Source organism: Peromyscus eremicus, chromosome 9, assembly GCF_949786415.1.
Source record: "Peromyscus eremicus chromosome 9, PerEre_H2_v1, whole genome shotgun sequence".
NCBI classification, from domain to species: Eukaryota; Metazoa; Chordata; class Mammalia; order Rodentia; family Cricetidae; genus Peromyscus; species Peromyscus eremicus.
In genome coordinates this window covers 74784913-74802156 of record NC_081425.1, presented here as the reverse complement: position 1 = coordinate 74802156, position 17244 = coordinate 74784913, and the positions used below count along the sequence as shown (strand labels likewise).

Below are 17244 nucleotides of genomic sequence, written 5' to 3'. Positions count from 1 at the left end.
CATGCTAGGTGAGCACTCTACCACTAAACTACATCCCTGGCCTGAAGAAGTATTTCAACTCAGTTGTACATGGTTTTTCTTCTCTGAACATTTAAGGTCGCTATCAATCCTTGATTTACTTCAGTTGTTAATTAGGGCTGGGCATATAACTCAGGGGACTTGTCTGGCATCTTCCAAGTTCTGGGTTTGATCCCCAACACCATAAGAAAGAAAAGAAAATGCAATCGTATTTCAGTGTTTTAAAGTACAGTTGTCTTCCTAGGTTCTGGAATATGATTCTCAAAACAAAACAAAACAAAACTTGGTTTTGGGGATTTAGCTCAGTGGTAGAGCACTTGCCTAGCAAGCACAAGGCCCTGGGTTCGGTCCTGAGCTCCGGGGGAAAGAAAATCTTTAAAACAAAGCCAAGTGGTGGTGGCACACACCTTTAGTCCCAGCACTAGGAAGGCAGAAGCAGGTAAATCTTTGAGTTCAAGGTCCAACCTGGTCTACAGAATGAGTTCCAGGACAACCAGGGCTACCCAGAGAAATTCTGTCTCCAAAAACAACAATAACAAAAAAAGACAACAAATTCTAATTTGAGCCCCAGTGATTTCAGACATAAGACACTATGCTAACATGTAATACATTGATGCCAGACAGGGCACGGATTTGGGAATTCTTTATTTTCCAAACCAGGTCTCACCTTATGAAGGATTCTGAGGCTGCTTCTCAAACAGGGTTGTTTGTATCTACCTAATTCTATAGCAGATACACTGTTGAGAAAGAAATTCTTGTCATCCAGTGTATGAAAATGTTTAAAACCCTGGAATGTGTTTGTTCTCAGCCCACACATCCTTCTCATTCTCCTTCTCTCCTTGGTGTGCATGAACAGTGTGACCTGGACAAGAATGTAGTATCACTAGAGAATAAGTTTTAGAAGCCGGACACGCCCAATCCTATGCTGATGCCTGACTAGCGAGTGAGCTATTGTGGTTTCTCAATTACATGTCAACTGGGTCAAACTAACTAACATTCTCCCCTCAATTTATACTAAAAGCTGTCTAGTCTTTCCCAAGGAAAACTTTGTCCAAACGGATATGTGATCCAAGAATGTTTTTAACATGTAAATAAAACTTGGATATTTTCACTCCATGGGGCAAGTGTTTTACTGGGGGCAGGGGGGGGTGCTTTTGATGGAGTCCTGTTCAAGGATAATTGCACATTGTTTGTATTTCCTTCAGGGCTTATGCGCAGCAATAGCAACTCAAAAATATTTGTTGATGTTGCTTTTGTGACAGCTGTCAGACTGAATATCTGAGATCTGCAAAATTCTCTTCTCATTTTCTCATACTTTTTATTTCATTAAAACATAGTTCTATCCTTTTCTTCTAGATTTTTGTTGGTGGTTTGGTTGGGTTGGGTTAGTTTGGTTTTTTTTTTTTTTTTAAGGCAAAATCTTCTATAGCCCATGCTGCCATGGGAGGCTGGCCTCGAACTCCTGACCCTGCTGTCTTCACTTCCAAGTGCTGGAATAACAGGTAAGTGTCACTGTGCCACATTTATGAGGTGCTGGAGACAGAACCCAGGGTTTAGCTCAAGTGAAGCAAACACTCTACCAACTGAATACATCTTCAGCCCTTGCAATGACCTTTTCTCAAAAGTACCTTTGAAACACGCCAGCAAAGGACAGTAGGTACCACAAAATCAGTCATTGGTTGTACAGGCCCAAGCTAGCGGGAACCTCATCCTGTGGCTGTAACATCTGAGAAACCCACCTAAGCTACATTCCCAAGGCTTCAGGGATCTAGGTCTCTTGAGATCTCTCTGTGGAAGAAAGTTGGTTACACCACCCCACACCTGGCTTCCGGGCCTTAGACCATTTCATGGTGGATGGCCCATGCCCAGCTGCGTCCCTCATTCTTTCCTCAAATTTAGGAGGCTGGGGTGCCAGCTGGGCCGGGAAAAAGCTGGTGCAGGAATCAGCCCAGGCTTGGCTCTTTCCCTCCGTGGCTTCTCTTGGCGCAAAGTCCTAACTGCGTTGCAACATGTCTGGAAGCGAATGTCAGGGTTTGTATGTCCTAAGACGGGCATGCACAAAGCCAAAAGGGTAACAGCTGAAGAGGTGGAAATGGGTTCAGGGAACAGGTTAGAGAGGAGGATAGTAACAAAGAAAATGGGGCTGTGAAGAAGTCATTCTCTTGATTCTTTTCCAAAGCCAGACTTTCTGTGACCTCCGTGGGGAAAGGTTGTGATCTGAAGAAAGACACTAACCATCTCCACCGGGACAAGTTCTTTCAGGGTTTCTCAGCCCCTGGGAATATGTAGACAATACCTTTACAAGGTAAACCCTAGTCACATCTCTCACCTTCCAGTGCCTCGGTTTGTGCGTATAACAGGAGATTAACTTTTATTTCATAGCGTTCTGAAAGTAATTGAAAGAAAGTGATGCTAGAGCCTGGGTTACCAGGAAAGAAACGCGAGGGACGAATGGAGACAGGAGCCTGGGCTACCAGGAAAGAAACGCGAGGGACGAATGGAGACAGGCAAAGAGCCCTTCTCTGGGGGAGCAGTCCAAATGCCCCCAGCGCTCACCCTCCAGGTGGAGCAGGCTGCCAGAAGTGTCTACACTCCTTCTCAGAAGGCAGGTGAACTAGCATGTCCTGGACATCACCGGGCACACCAGGTCCAGAGCCTCCCCAGCCCCGCCTGGGCTAATTGACCCGGCTATTTTTTCCATTCTTTATCTCCATGGCCTCCCCTCATCAGACTTCCAGGTGAACTTCAATAACATAAAGAAACCAACCCGTCTGAACACCAGACGCCAGGAGCGCCACAGGAGATCAGGGGCACTTGCCTTGCGCCTGTTTCCGGACGCTCTGGAAGCTGCCGCTCCCACTCGTTGAACACTGCTTCTGGGTCTCTACCAAGACACTCCAGTGAGCTGCATTTCCGCACAGGGTGTGGTGAGTGGGTGCAGGGTCACCCCCACGCCTCCGCACCACCCGCTGGGGCGCAAATCAATTCTCTGACACCTCCAGCAAGCGGCCCTAGCGACCGACCCTGGCACGCCCGCCGCCTCTCTGCCCTTGTTATTTTTAGCTCTGCGGCTGCACCCTCCTCCTACCTGCAAGAGCTCGCCCCGCTCTCAGACTCGTTTTGCAGGATTTGTGCCCCAGGAGGCTAACCTGACCCACACTTGAGTAAACTGCAAGCTGCGGGGCGATACGCTGAACCACCCGCACTGAACCTGCATCCACCGCAGAGAAGAGGCTACCTACACACTGGGCGTTCCCACCTCCTTGAAGTCGGCCGCCACCTGGAAACCTAGACTGGTCTCCCAGAGTCGTAAATAAATAAAGTGGAAAGAAAGACCTAAGGTGAAACTTTTCTGGCCTAGACGGAGCTGCTCCTGGACCGATTTTGCCCCCTGCAGGGGATGATCTCCTAGGAGGCTGGGCTACAGGTACACCGGGCTGGGATGAGTTACCTGCCCTCCACTGCTGATTCCACCTTGTGATGTGGTGAGCAGGAGTATGGTTTTTCCCAGCCAAGAAAAAGGTGTCCCTCCTTCTGCTTCGGAGAACTCTCCATTTACCAAGCCCAGCAGCGGCCCCTACCTTGAGGCCTTCCTAGAAAGTGAGATTTGTAAGGCCTGGAGGAATTGATGGAGGAACCTGACATGAAAGAAGAGATGTGGAGGAGAGAGGTTGAGAAGCCTCTTCCAACAGCCTCTGGCTAGTCCTTAGGGACCCCAGCCTTCCTTCGAGCTAGTTAATGAAACCTAACAAGGCAGCGCCTTCATTCTGCATAAAAGAAGCTCGGTGGAGGGTATGAAGCCAGTGCCTCCTAACTGTGATTTCAGTCTGAACACCTGAGTTTTGTACTTTCTTTTTTCCTGCATATGAGGGTGTCAACCAGAGTGACAAGCGAGCAGGGCTTCGATGCCGCGATGAGCCTTGAGTTCATCCTCCCTCGGCTCTAACTAGTTTTACAGGGACCAGTTGGACAATCTCCACTATCTCCAGCTTCGGAGGATGTGACACCCTTCCACATGGCTGAAGGGCTAGTCTTCCTTATTTTATTTTACCTGGGTTTGGTGTTGTTGTTGTTTTGTTTTTAAGACAGGGTTTCTCTACAAAGGCCTGGCTGTCCTGAACTCACTATGTAGACCAGGCTGGCCTTGAACTCATAGAAATCTACCTCCTCCGGGCATAAAAGGGATACGTCACCACACCCTGGTCCTGAAGGATTAGTCTTAAGAAGAAATAATAATGGATGTTGGCTTCCTTGGTTGCATTTGAATTAAATGTCAGTCTCTTTACATTAGAGATTCTTGAGTCTGGTTGGGATGTGTTCAGTTGATACACTGATTCCCCCAGCCTTGCATAAAGCTGGCATTGTAGAATATGCTGGTCATCCCAGAAGTGACTTTGAGCCCGTCCTGTTGCCCTACAAAATAATAATAATTTATTAATAATTATTATATATTTATTATTATCCTGCTATGTTGTCTAATTAATAGTCCAGATGCATTTTAGGGAGAATCTGTAACAACATTCACAGTGATACATATAATTTTTATTGCAAGTATAAAAGTGTGTAAAACCCTTTCACAAGTGAATTGGGAACAAGGAAAGGCAAGATCAACAAAACAACCACCACCACACACTCTACTGTGGACTATATTCCAAGTGTTCTTTCCTATTGGGCCCTGCCTCTAGGGTGCACACAGGGCTTTGATTCATCGGCACATGGCTTCGCCACTCAGCAGCACAAGGTCTTTCACCCATGAGGAGACAACAGGGTTAATCAACACGAGCAGAAGAAAGGACCCCAGGATCCCTCAGCTCCAATCCCACGTTAACCGGGTCAGCCACGAATCACCCACCTACACTGCCAGCAGATGCTAGAGTGTATGTGTAACCAATTTACAGATCACAAAATATATGGCTAGTGGCACTTATGAAAAGAAATGCTGATGGGTTTCCACAAGCCAGTTATAATTAAATGAACAATTATGGAAATAATTATAGCTATATGAGTATTTGCATGTTTTCTCCAACCATATACTTACAAGGAAAAAAATCAACATACTTTGGATCCCTGACAATTATCAGGCATTTTCGTGTTTCATTATCTCACTTAATCCCTGAAATAACGTATGGCTTTATATTTAATGCCGAGGTTACCACCACCACCCTCCACTGCCACTCCCAGCACACACCTTTTTAATTTTTGAGGAAAGAAACACAGAGAGATTCAAATGTCTAAGACCACCCAGCTGATGAAAACCAGGTTTTAATTTCAGATGAAGTCTCTTCTTTGAAGAGAGGATATTAGGAAAGGAGGGGATTTTGTTCAGATTGGGGTAGATTAGATTCCCTGTGTTTTGTACAAAGTATGGGAGTTTAGAACAGAGCGCCTGCCTTGGGATGTCTACTTGTCCCATAATTCTTCACCACGAAGTTCTCTTTACCCCACTCTCTTCATTTTCTCTGTGGTTCAGGTCACTAGCACCTTAACTCAAATTTATACACATAGTTCCTTATTGGTAGCTACTTTCTTTAACATCTAACTATACGGATGAGGTCCTTCAAAAACCGATTTCTGACCCCTGTCCTCCACTCCGGCAAAACCTTCCAGGAACCCTTTGTAGCAGTGGCCACCATCTCCAGCCACTATTGGACATTCAAACCGAGACCTCTCCACATAGTTAGCCATTGCACTCACAGTTAACAAGAAGACAATCCCTTTTGGTCTACAGCAGTGGTTCTCAACCTTCCTGATGCTGCATCCTTTAATACAGTTCCCCATGTTGTCGTGACCCCCAACCATAAAATTATTTTCGTTGCTACTTCATAACTGTAATTTTGCTACTGTTATGAATCATAATATAAATATTTTTTGGTAAACAGACGTTTAGTGGCAGGGTCGTGACCCACATGTTGAGAACCACTAGTCTAAATCATCAAATTTCTGAGTGAAGGAAAACAAACCAGGTGCCTTTTGCTGTTCTCTGAATCTGGGGCATGCTGAAGGAACCAATGAAGCTCTACTTTCTTTTAAATCTCTCCTGGGACTTCAGTGTTGAAATGTGGACTGCTCTCCAGTTTTATCTCTCCAGTAAATACACAATAGCAAACCCAGAACGCCAGAGTTTGTGGACACTCTGGAAAGAAAGCATGCCTTCTTTCTTGACCTTAAATTATGTCTGGAGAACGAGCATCACAGAAAATGAGCTGCTGGAGGTCAAGGTAAGAAGCAAAACAAATAGCAAAAACAAAAAATGTGGAGCGTAGTATGAGCTTTCCTCAAATCCAGGAGTACTGTATTTCCTCATCACAGTTTGGAACTTACACATGGAGAGACTGTTGAAGTGAGTTTTTAAAGGACAGTTATCAGTATGTTTGATTTTTTGGGAAAAACATACTTGAAATCAGGCATCTTAGGTTTGGGGCTTAGCTGAAACCAGATCACACTAGCAATGTCTGTGTCTGTTTTGTGTTGCTAAACAAGAATACCCATACACTGGGTAAGTGATAAACCACAGGTCCATTTGACTCTCAGTTCTGGAAACTGGTGAATCCAAGATGGAGGGGCCATGTCTGGCACTGTAGCATCAAAGGAGGCCTCAAGTGGAGGACACTTGAGAGAGGAAAGGTGACTGACCTTATCATTTATGAGGACGCCACCACTCCTTCCGTGATGTCATTCACTCCCTCATGAGCACACAGGCCTTCTGACCTAATCACCTCCCAACACAGCTCTCCCGGGAATCACACTTCCCACACATGACCTTCAGGGTACATGCCAGCCATAGCTTTGCTAGGTGATTGGGCATGACTGCAGTTTTGGAGACTTCCATTTCTTTCTGGGTTCCATGAGCTCTATGAGTCCAGAACTTCAAGTGTTGGTAAACATTTTCTAGAAAGGACCAGACACTGAATGCTTAGGCCAGTGATTTTCAACCTTCCTAACGCTGCGACCCTTTAATACAGTTCCCCACGTTGCGTGACCCCCCACCACAAAAATGATTTTCGCTGCTACTTCATAACTGTAATTTTGCTACTGTTATGAATTGCAATATAAATGTCTGTGCTTTCTGACGGTCTCAAGTGACCCCTGTGAAAGGGTTATTCAACCCTGCAGGGGTCGCGACCCGCGGGTTGAGAACTGTTGGTTTAGGCTCTGAGAGGCGCGTGCCACTCTCTCCATTATTTCTTCCCCCTCTTTCCTTCCTCTTTTCCTTCTTCTACAAATGCCTTCAGCTCTGTAGACAGGTCATTTGGATTAGTTTTCCAAGGTGACCATAACAAACTACCACAAATGCATGGCTTAAACAACAAAATATATTGTGTCTATTTGGAAACTATGAGTCTGAGAACCAGGTAGGTGTCCACAGCAGTGACTACGAAAGTGTGTCTCACTACTGGTTTGCTGGCCATCTTTGGTACAACATTTTTAATATATCATCCAAGTTCATAAGCTGAGACAAGAGAGTCTCATTGTGTACCCTGGACTGGACTCAAACTCACTGCAGTCTTCCTGCCTCAGTTTCCCAAATAACTGGGATTTTGGGTGTGAACCACAAATCCTGGCTTCCCACATGTTCTTAAATGCATCTTCGGCCCTTCTCCTCTTCAGAGACAGGGGTGGGTCTATGTTCTTCTTTTTGAATCTGGGAACATCAGTTTTCCATCGCCATCATACCAAATGACCAACAGGTCTTGAAATGATACAGATCTCTTACAGTTTTGAAGGTCAAAATTTTGAAATAGGTCTTCGTAGGACAAAATCACGATGCTGACAGAGCTGTGTTCCTTCTAGACTCTCCAAGGAGTGTCTGCTTCCTTGCTTTTTCCAGCGCTGAGAGGCTGCCTGCACCCCTTGGCTCATGGCCAGCACCACCTAGGCTGTTTCACCATCTCCTTTTCCGGGTCTGACCCCCTTAGGTGCTTGTTGTAAGGACTGTTGGGATTATATGGTGTCCACCTAGATAACCCAGAATAATCTCTTTATGGCTTTGTCCTAAACTCAGTCACATCCATGAAATTCCTTCTCCCAGTGAGATACCATATTCACAGGTTTGGGGATGAAGACATGGACTTTGCAGGGGACCATTTGTTCTGCCTGACCTTCAGAGAAAGCATCTGACTACGGAAGAGTTGGTGGTATACCATAGCCAAGGCTAGCTCATGAATGTGCTTGTTTCCAACTGATTATCTTAGCTCACTTGCTTTTAGAGCCCCGTGGCCTCTCCATGCTATCAGGAGTCCCAAGACAACCCAAGAACAAAGTCTCCCTTGAGAGGCCATGTGTCCATAAGATCTGGTCAGCAGCCAAGTGACCTGAGCAGATAACATCACTCATTTGAGTGCACATAGCTGTCACGTCCTCCCAGCTTTCGAGTCTGGGATGCCCTAGACACTGCAAAAGAAGTAGAATCGCCTTTACTGTGCTGGGTTCAAAGCTTGGGCAACAAATAAGGCACAGTAGAATAGCCCAACCAGGTCCCCAAAGACCCAGGTTAAAGGCTTGGCCCCCAGTCTGTGGCTCTACAAAAAGGTGGGGGCATTTTTTAGGGGTTGGGATCTGGTGGAAGAAAGGCCATTGAGGAAGTCCTCTTTCGATGACTGTGGAGATGGCCCTACCTGTTCTTTTCTGCTTGCTCTCACAGTGCAATGAGGTGAGCCGCTGCGTCCTGCCACACGGTCCTTTTCATAATGCTCTGTGTCGCCACAGGCACCAAAACAACAGACCCCACCAACCATGGTCTGAAACCACTGAACCTACGTGGCGAAATAAACCTTTTAAGTTGACCTCATGAGGTGTTTTGTCACAGTGGCAGAGCACTAACACACTCGAAGACACTGGATTTCCCACCATTTATCTCCATGAGTATCTCTGCTACCCAGTCTCATTTCTCATGGCCAGCACGCTTTCACGTAAGTTGGCACCCTTTGCTCACCACAGTGAGTCATGGAGGATGTGATGGCTAATCTTGGCTGTCAATTTGACTGATTGGAATCTCCTAAGAGATATGCCACTGGGTTTTTCAGCAAAGGATTTTCTTGACGGGGTTACATGAAATGGAAGACTTCCCTTGAATGTGAGTAGCGTCTTTAAGGAGGGCAGAGACAGAGGCTTTTTGCTTGCTTGCCTCCACAATGCTTTCTTAGCTTCCGGCCTTCGATGCCAGCCTCGTGGGCTGAACAGGCACCATGTTCTCAGCCTCTCCAGCCATTTTTTGATTGGCTGCAATATTATGCAATCTAGTGAACCCTCCCTTTGTCCTGTATTCATTTCTATCCATTATAGAGAGACCTGATGGAATTAACAGTGCCATCCTGTGCCTCAGAACGGGGATGCTCCTCCCTGGTGTGCTAGGGCCAGGTAAAAAGCTTCCTTCTTAGAAGAGATCACTTCCCCCCATTGTCTGGTGAGCTTCAGGGCACTGGCATTCTCGTGTGGACTTGAGAGATCTGCATACCTAAGAATTCGCTACCATAAGGGCCCTGGGTTTCATTTCTGGGGTGGGTTGCTGTGGCCAAGGGCTAGAAAATTTCTTTCTACATAATTATAAAGAAGGACTTTCCGGCTGTGTTTTAAAAAAAACTAAGATGGAAGCCAGAGGAGATTTCCATTTCACTAGTGTCCGTGACTCTCCCGACAATCGGCCCCCGTAGATTTGATTTCCAAGAATGGTTATCATAAGTTACCAGAGGATGAGTGAATACTTTCTACTTTTTCTTCAAGTCTTGTAGGCAGAAGTGCAATGTACTAGCTCTATTGGGAGCTAGAAAAGTTATACAGAGCAACAGCCACGAAAAGAAATCAAAAACTTTACTTTTGTAGGTTTTAGATGACACATTTATAAAAATAGATATATCAATGTTCTGAATTCTGAGTTTTATTAAATATTATTTTTCCAGATTATAATACTAATGCTATTTCTTTTTTTTTTCCAATTTATAAAACACATGAAAGGCCCAAAGAGCACTCTCGTAAACCTTTCCCCTAGAGAGAACCACGGCTTGCAAAAATGATGTTGGTCGCTTCATTTGCAACCATGCAGACCAAAAATGTAAAAGGCGGCTGGAAAGATGGCTCAGCGGTTAAGAACACCCGTTGTTATTGCAGAGGACCCAGGTTTGGTTCCCAGCATCCGCATGGCGGCTCACAATTGTCCACAGCTCCCATTCTGGGGTATCCAGTACCCTCTTACGACTCTAAGGGTACGAGGCATGCACATGGCGTGCAGACATACACATATACACATACATACATGCACAGACACTCATACATATAAAATAAATAAACCTAAAACACTTTCAACTAGAACAATCCAGCACTTAATGATTTACAGACTTTTTTTTTTTTTTTAACTAGCTTTTTAAAGCTGAGCGGTGGTGGTGCACGCCTCCAGTCCCAGCACTTGGGAGGCAGAGGCAGGTGGATCTCTGAGTTCGAAGCCAGCCTGGTCTACAGAGAGAGTTCCAGAGCTACACAGAGAAAACAAACATATGAGCAAAGTCATTGCCATCTTTTAATATACACATAGAGAGAGGAAGTTAGGCGATGAAAAAGCCTTGATCTGATACCAGGTGCTGACAGGATTGAAGCTTTCCGTTATTTAAGAAAAATGGACAGATTTGTGAGCCATCTCCTCCCGGGTTTGGTTTGCATGCTTACTGCCAAATCTAATTTAATGGAACAGACAGCTTCCCAGCCTCCCAAAAGCTGGGTTTGGCTGTGCTGTGACTGCACCACGAACTGCGGGGAGCCAACACTGTTTCCACCATCCACTGCTTCACAGGAACTGATCCTGCAACAGACTGGGTTAAAATGACGATAAAATAATAAAACAGCCACCTCTCACGGGTCTGCAGAGTGACTGGGTATTGTGATCAGATGTTGGCTGGGGTGACGGACATCGGAATGCTCACCTGGATTGAACGTCCTTCTTCTTTGTGTGTTTGGTAGCCTTGGATAGCTGGATTACCAGAACTGGCCAACTTTGGTACCAACTTTCTCAATTTTGGTAGCTTGGAATTCCGCACAACCTGGTAGTAGCAAAGCAGCAAATTTGGTACAGGAGCTGGCACAGAAGAAGAGAAATTTTTTTTTCTTTTGGTCAGGGTTTCTCTGTGTAGCCCTGGCTGTCCTGGAACTCACTCTGTAGACCAGGCTGGCCTCGAACTCATAGATCAATGACTTGCATCTGCCTGGGATTAAGGGTATACACCACCACGCCTGGCTCACACAAACAACTTCCTAAGGATGCAGGGTAGAGGCTATGGTTCTACCCCTGACCTCGCCTCAGCAGTCACAGAATGTCCCTTCCACTGTGTTTCATGGGTTGTGCAGGGATCATTTACACTTAGTGTAGAAGGACAAGGGTGTGAGTACTAAGGATCCTGCATCAGGCAGGCCCTTTAAAGACAGTCCCACCATGGGGAATGTGTCCTAGACAAAATGAATTTGAAATATCAATGCCCATTCACAGAGATCATCACTAAAGGCTCTTTTCAAAAATGGCTCCAAGGTTACAATCCTGTTAAGGTTGGAAGTGGGAAGACACCCTGGTAAAGCCATTGTATTCCCAAAATTTCTTTCCGATGGGCAAGGTTGGAAAACGTAGGTGTTCTTTTTCATCATTGAGAATGAGAATTTTTTTTTTTTGTCTCCAGAATGCCCACAATACCTCTGTTTATCCACTAAATTCTGTTCAGCACCAAGTGTATACTGGCCTATGCTATGGCTGCCCTGTCAGAGAGGTGAGTAGCAGCCCTGACTAAGAGTTATTCAGTGTTTGTCCTGAACCTGTTGCTAGGCAGGACTCTGTAACTGCATTTAAACATGTTATTTTCATGAACCCTCTAAAGCAACTGTTGTTTCTATTTTACAGATGAGGGAATGAGCGTAGAAACTGGACAGCTTCTACCAGAACATAGACAAATGGTAGTCCTGGGACCCAGACTCTCACAGGCCAACGGAGAGCCCATCCTCTTAAAGGCCAAATGCTCTTCTTTGAGCAAAGCACTTGACTTCTCCAGGTTACAGTTTCCTTACCTAGAAATAAGAGCTTATACCCTGCCTTCTTAGGCCACTTATAAGCTATGTAACTTTGCAGGTCCTGTGTTAACTCTTTGAGACTTGCTTTTTTTTTTTTTAAATGTCATAGATGAGTGCAGTGTATTTTCATGAGAAGTTGGCAGACAGCAATGCATAGAAAGTTCAGTGTCTGGCACTCTGAGCTGTTGATTCATGCTATTAATTGGCTTTGGTAGCATTGTGTTTTATGTTGTAACACAATTTTGAGGCTCTTAAGCCTTGAATCCCCCGCTGAACTCGCTGTTGTTCTGATTTCCAGTGTTCTTTCTTTCCCACCCAAGGAACAGCTGCATGTTTGAGCAGAGACATAAAAAGCGTGGCACATAGTCACGCCGCCACCACAGATGTCCCTGCCTTGGCTGAGGACAGAAGACAGCAGCCAATATTCACAGCGGCCTGCAGATGTTTCCCCTTACCGTGGATCAGAGGCTCCATTATGGACAGTGTGGGTTCTGCAGACTTTTTGTGTTCCAAATGGAATATTGCAGAATATGCATGGCTCCATCCAGCGTTTATTGAATACCTACCCTGTGCTGAGTTGCTTTCTAAACACAAAGATGAATGGGTCACATTCCTGGTCCTCCCGGACACTGAAGCACACATGAGGAGACAACACACATAGTTAACCACAGCAGACTGAAGAGTTCTGTGTGTGGCAGAAAACAGGGGTTGATCTCATGGGATGTTTCTGCCAGAGAGCCTTGGAGGAAGATGAAGACTGTATAGGCCATGCAGAGTCTCCTCGGCACTGTAAGTAACGAAAGGCCTTTAATGGTCAGAGACAGAGGTAGGGTCATTGGAGGTGGAGGAGCCGAGGAGGTGAGGGCAGGTGTGGAATAAGGTGAGTAGGGTATGTGGCTCTCCCACCCCTCTCACCCCCCACAGCGTCACCTCACCTAGTCACTGCCCACCTGTGACACCTTCCTTTAGTAGCTGAGTTGTAAGGAGTTGATTGCTGGCTGAGGACTCTGGGAAGGCCTTCACCCTCACAAACAGGACAGGCTTGATCAGTACACACTTTCCTCCGACGTTTTGACCTGTTGGTGGACTGGATTCTTACAAGTAAATCTCAAGGTCACGAAGTGACAAGAAGGATAAGGCCATAGAAAAATAGAAGCAGCTTGGGCCCCTTTTTGAGTTGCAGCTCCAGCCCCGGGCTTCAGACCTCTTCATTACTCACAAGGTAAGAAACATAGCTCTATGCTTAAACCACGATGCACTGGATATGCTGTTCATTACTAACAGCCAAAAGCATTTCTAATGAGTAGAGTGACTAGTAATGGTAGCTCCTGGGATACGGGGTGGGAGGGAGCGACTGTAGCATGAAAGGCCTGTTCCTAGTCTGTCATGGCGGCTCACACCTATAATCCCTGCACTGGTGGGGGTGGGAGGACTGAATGAAAATGAGGACATGGCTACTCCTAGGTCATGTTTGAGGAGAAGGGTTTTATTGTAGATATGAGGGAGAGAACAGCCAGAGGCATCTGAAAGGATCCAGACTGAACTGGACCAGCAGAACGTACCTGGCCATCGAATGAAAAAAAAAGAGGACACAGCGACTCCTAAAGTATGGAGATTTTTACTGTAGATTCAAGGGGGAAAGCAAGCAGAGGGAAGAGTCCAGGCTGAACGAGTCCTTCAGACTAAACCAGACCTTGAGAAGAGAGAGGGGTTGAGATAGCAAGAGAGGCCACGGACCAAGATGGCTAGCTTGGGCCAAGAGGCCAAGAGGGTAGCATAGCCGAAATGTCTGAGTTATATAGGGATCAGGCTGGGGGTGGGGAAGCGGGGAAGTTCAGCCCCCAAGGGGGAGAGGTTTGAGGCAGGGAGTGGAGTCAGAAGTGCTGGGAGGAGCCACAGGTTCTGAGTGATGCTGGGAGCGCTGACCAGCATCTGCTTTGGTAAGTTAACAGGTACCTCAGTTAGCCATTCGTCCCAGGTTTCGGAGCCCTAACATCCGTGAGAAGAGGAGTGGGGAGAGCGAGAGAAGAAGAGAAGAGAGAGGAAAGAAGGGGTCACGTGAGCCAAGCGAGCCCCGTGGGAACCAAAGGCAGAGCTGAGAGAGCGCGTGACTGGTTTATATAGGAAAGAGAAACTGGGGGGGAAGGGAAGCCCAGTCCCGGGTTTAGAGTAAGTGTGGGGAGGGGGAGGGGAGGGGGGTGAGAAGTGATGGGAGGGGCCACAGGTACTGAGGGAGACAGGTCCTGGGTTTCTTTGGGTTCCAGGCCAGCTTCGGTTAGCGTGAGACCTTAACTCCAAAAATGAAGCGCAAACGCCAGGTGTGTCGGTGCACACCTTTAGGCCCAGCACTCGGGAGGCAGAGGCAGGTGGATCTCTGTGAATTCAAGGCCAGTTTGGTCTACAGAGTGAGTTCCAGGACAGCCAGAGCTACATAGTGAGACTCTGTCTTGAAAAAACAAACAAAAAAAAAAAAAAAAAAAAGAAAGAAAAAAAGAAAAAGAAAAGAAACACATAACAAATAAGAATGGCTTTTTTCCTGTAGTAGGCCACTAGGGATATTAGCTCAGTGGTAGAGTACCTGCCTAGCATACATGAGACTTTGGTCTCCATCCCCAGCATCACCAGAAAATGAAGCCCAAACCTACTCCTTATTTAGTAGGAAATGGGGAATGGTGAAGATCTAAGAATACTGTGAGTATAGAAGTTGTGTGTTGGGGAGATAATAGTCAGCAAAGGAAGAGAAAGTGTCTGGAGTCAGAGACTTAGGAACAGTTTGGATGACTGCTATGTGAAGTCTGGTCTCTTGTTGTAATATTCTCCTCTAATGCATACATATTCTGTATAATCTGATACATATAACACTTTCTCATAATAAAAATAAGACAGTTATTTGAAAGGTACTCAAACAATTTTCCTGCATTACTCACAGGTAATACAAAAATTTGATCAAATGATGTTGTTCCCTGCCTCAAAAAATGGTTCCTTAAAACTCTTCGTGTCCAGATCATAGTTTCTTCTCCATAGTTTTTTCTTCTATAAAAACTGAAGAGCTAGCCAGGCAGTGGTGGTACACTCCTTTAAGCCCGGCACCCAGGGGGCGGAGGCAGGAAAATCTCTCTGAGTCCGAGACCAGCCTGGTCTACACAGCGAGTTCCAGCACAGCCAGAGCTGTTACACAGAGAAACCGTGTCTCAAAAAAACCAAACCAAACCAAACCAAATCAAAAAACTGAAGAGCTGCCGCCTAGGAGAACAGCGACGATGAGGAAGGGAGGCAGGTGAGGGCATTTCCCAGGAAGAACTGACAGGTCTCGGTGAGAACTTAATCATGGTGTGACCAAGGAGTAGAATCGGTGAGAGGTAACTCTGTAACAAGTCTTATGTCACTGGACATTTCAGGAAGAGAATGAGAAGCATGAGGGAGGTGTAGGCTTGGGTGCTGAGTGGTACAAAACACGGGGCTCCTTACAGCATGGACTGTCAAAGCTGGAGCATTAGGGTTTGACCACATTAAGACCTGGGAAGGTGGCTCAGTGGTGAGTGCTGCATATGTGTGAAGAGCTGAGTTCCAATTCCCAGCACCCACATAAAAGTTGAGTAAAGGTGCATTTGCCTGTAATCTTTGAGCTGGGGTGTGGGGTAGGTGAAGACAGACAGATTCTAGATCCTCTGTATTCGCTAGGCAGCCAACCTAGCGTAGTCGGTGGGCACCAGGGTTAGTGAGAGCTGTTCTTCCTAAACAATATCAACCAAGTGAAAAGCAATAGTGGAAGACGCTGGCTGGGGACCTCCGGCACCCCCACTTACATGCACACATGTGCACGAACACACACATGCACAAACCTACCTATGAGTACAAAACACACACACACACACACACACACACACACACACACACACACACACACACAGAGTCTACTTTAACACATTATGTGGGACACTTCCAAAAGACTTCCTGCTATGGCTGCTTGGATTGGAGGATGTAAAGATCAGGGAGATACACTTGAGGACCTCCCAGTTCATTCATCTGTAAATATTTGCTGAGTGTCTACTGCTAACTGGGCTTTGTGTAGTACAAATACAATAGAGTTGACTCCCAGCCCTCGAGGCATTTGATAAAAGAAAGGCAGATAAAGTAACAAAGGGGAAGTGGTAACAATAGAGACTGCTGGAGAAATCTTGGGACCAAGTGAGAAACTGGAGGGCTGTCCTGGAAGAGTGCACAATAAAAAGAACCGTCTGAGCAGGGCAGTGGTGGTGCACGCCTTTAATTCCAGCACTCTGGAGGCAGAGGCAAGCAGATGTGTGAGTGTGAGGCCAGCCTGGTCTACAGAGTGAGTTCCAGGACAGCCAGGGCTACACAGAGAAACCCTGTCTTAAAAAACCAACCAACCAAACAAACAAACAAACAAAACAAATCAAGAACCTTCTGAGTGTTGAGAAGAGCACCCAGGACAGAAGAAAGCGGGTGGCAGATGTCACCACACCTGATGTATTCTACCCTCCCATTTCAGGACTCTGTGGGGGAGGAACGTGTCTAATTAAGTAGCTGAATGAAGTCCAAAATGCAATTTGCAACTAACTTACACAATTGAATTAGCCTCTCGGAGTCCACACTCCCTGCCTCCCTTTCCCTCTCTGTAAAATGGAAACACTTTCATAGGGATTTACAAGTGTTGGGGGAGAGAATGGTACTTAACACGGTGACAAGCATATGTAAGTGCTCAATAAACGTCAGAACTTGTTATCTAGTCATTTCCACGCCTGGATCAGAGAGTGGTGTGGGTGGACAGACAGTAGGAGGCAGCAAGCCCAGACTAAGCAAACCACAGCAGTCCAGGCCGGAAACCAAAGCCCAGAGTGACCCTTGCTGGTGTGAGCACCCATGACAGTGGGAAGACTTTAAGTCTGTAGTCACCGAACAACAGTTCTTTTCTTTCTTTCTTAAGACTCTACAACATCTTTTTATTTAGAATATTCTATCACTTCCATATCTTTGAGAGCAGTGTTATTTGTAGAATAGAACTTCAAACTAAGTCACATATATATGATGCATATACATATACATATATATGTAGCTGCCATTTAAGACTGGAAGAGATAACATTTTGAGAAAATAAACTTGTTTCAATCTGAGCATTATTTGTTAAGAAGGAAAATGAAAATGCAACTAGCATAGTAAATATAA

At 45.9% G+C, this 17244-nt stretch overlaps 1 long non-coding RNA gene across 1 annotated transcript; it reads right to left on the bottom strand.

Moving 5' to 3' along the window:
* Nucleotides 1-4260: 4260 nt before the first annotated feature.
* On the bottom strand, nt 4261-14203 carry LOC131920089 (uncharacterized). Its single transcript, XR_009381499.1, has 4 exons — nt 13008-14203; nt 12624-12844; nt 10929-11045; nt 4261-4431 (listed from the first exon to the last, which is right to left on the bottom strand). It is a non-coding gene; the product is annotated as an uncharacterized LOC131920089 (long non-coding RNA).
* Between the last annotated feature and the right edge of the window lie 3041 nt (nt 14204-17244).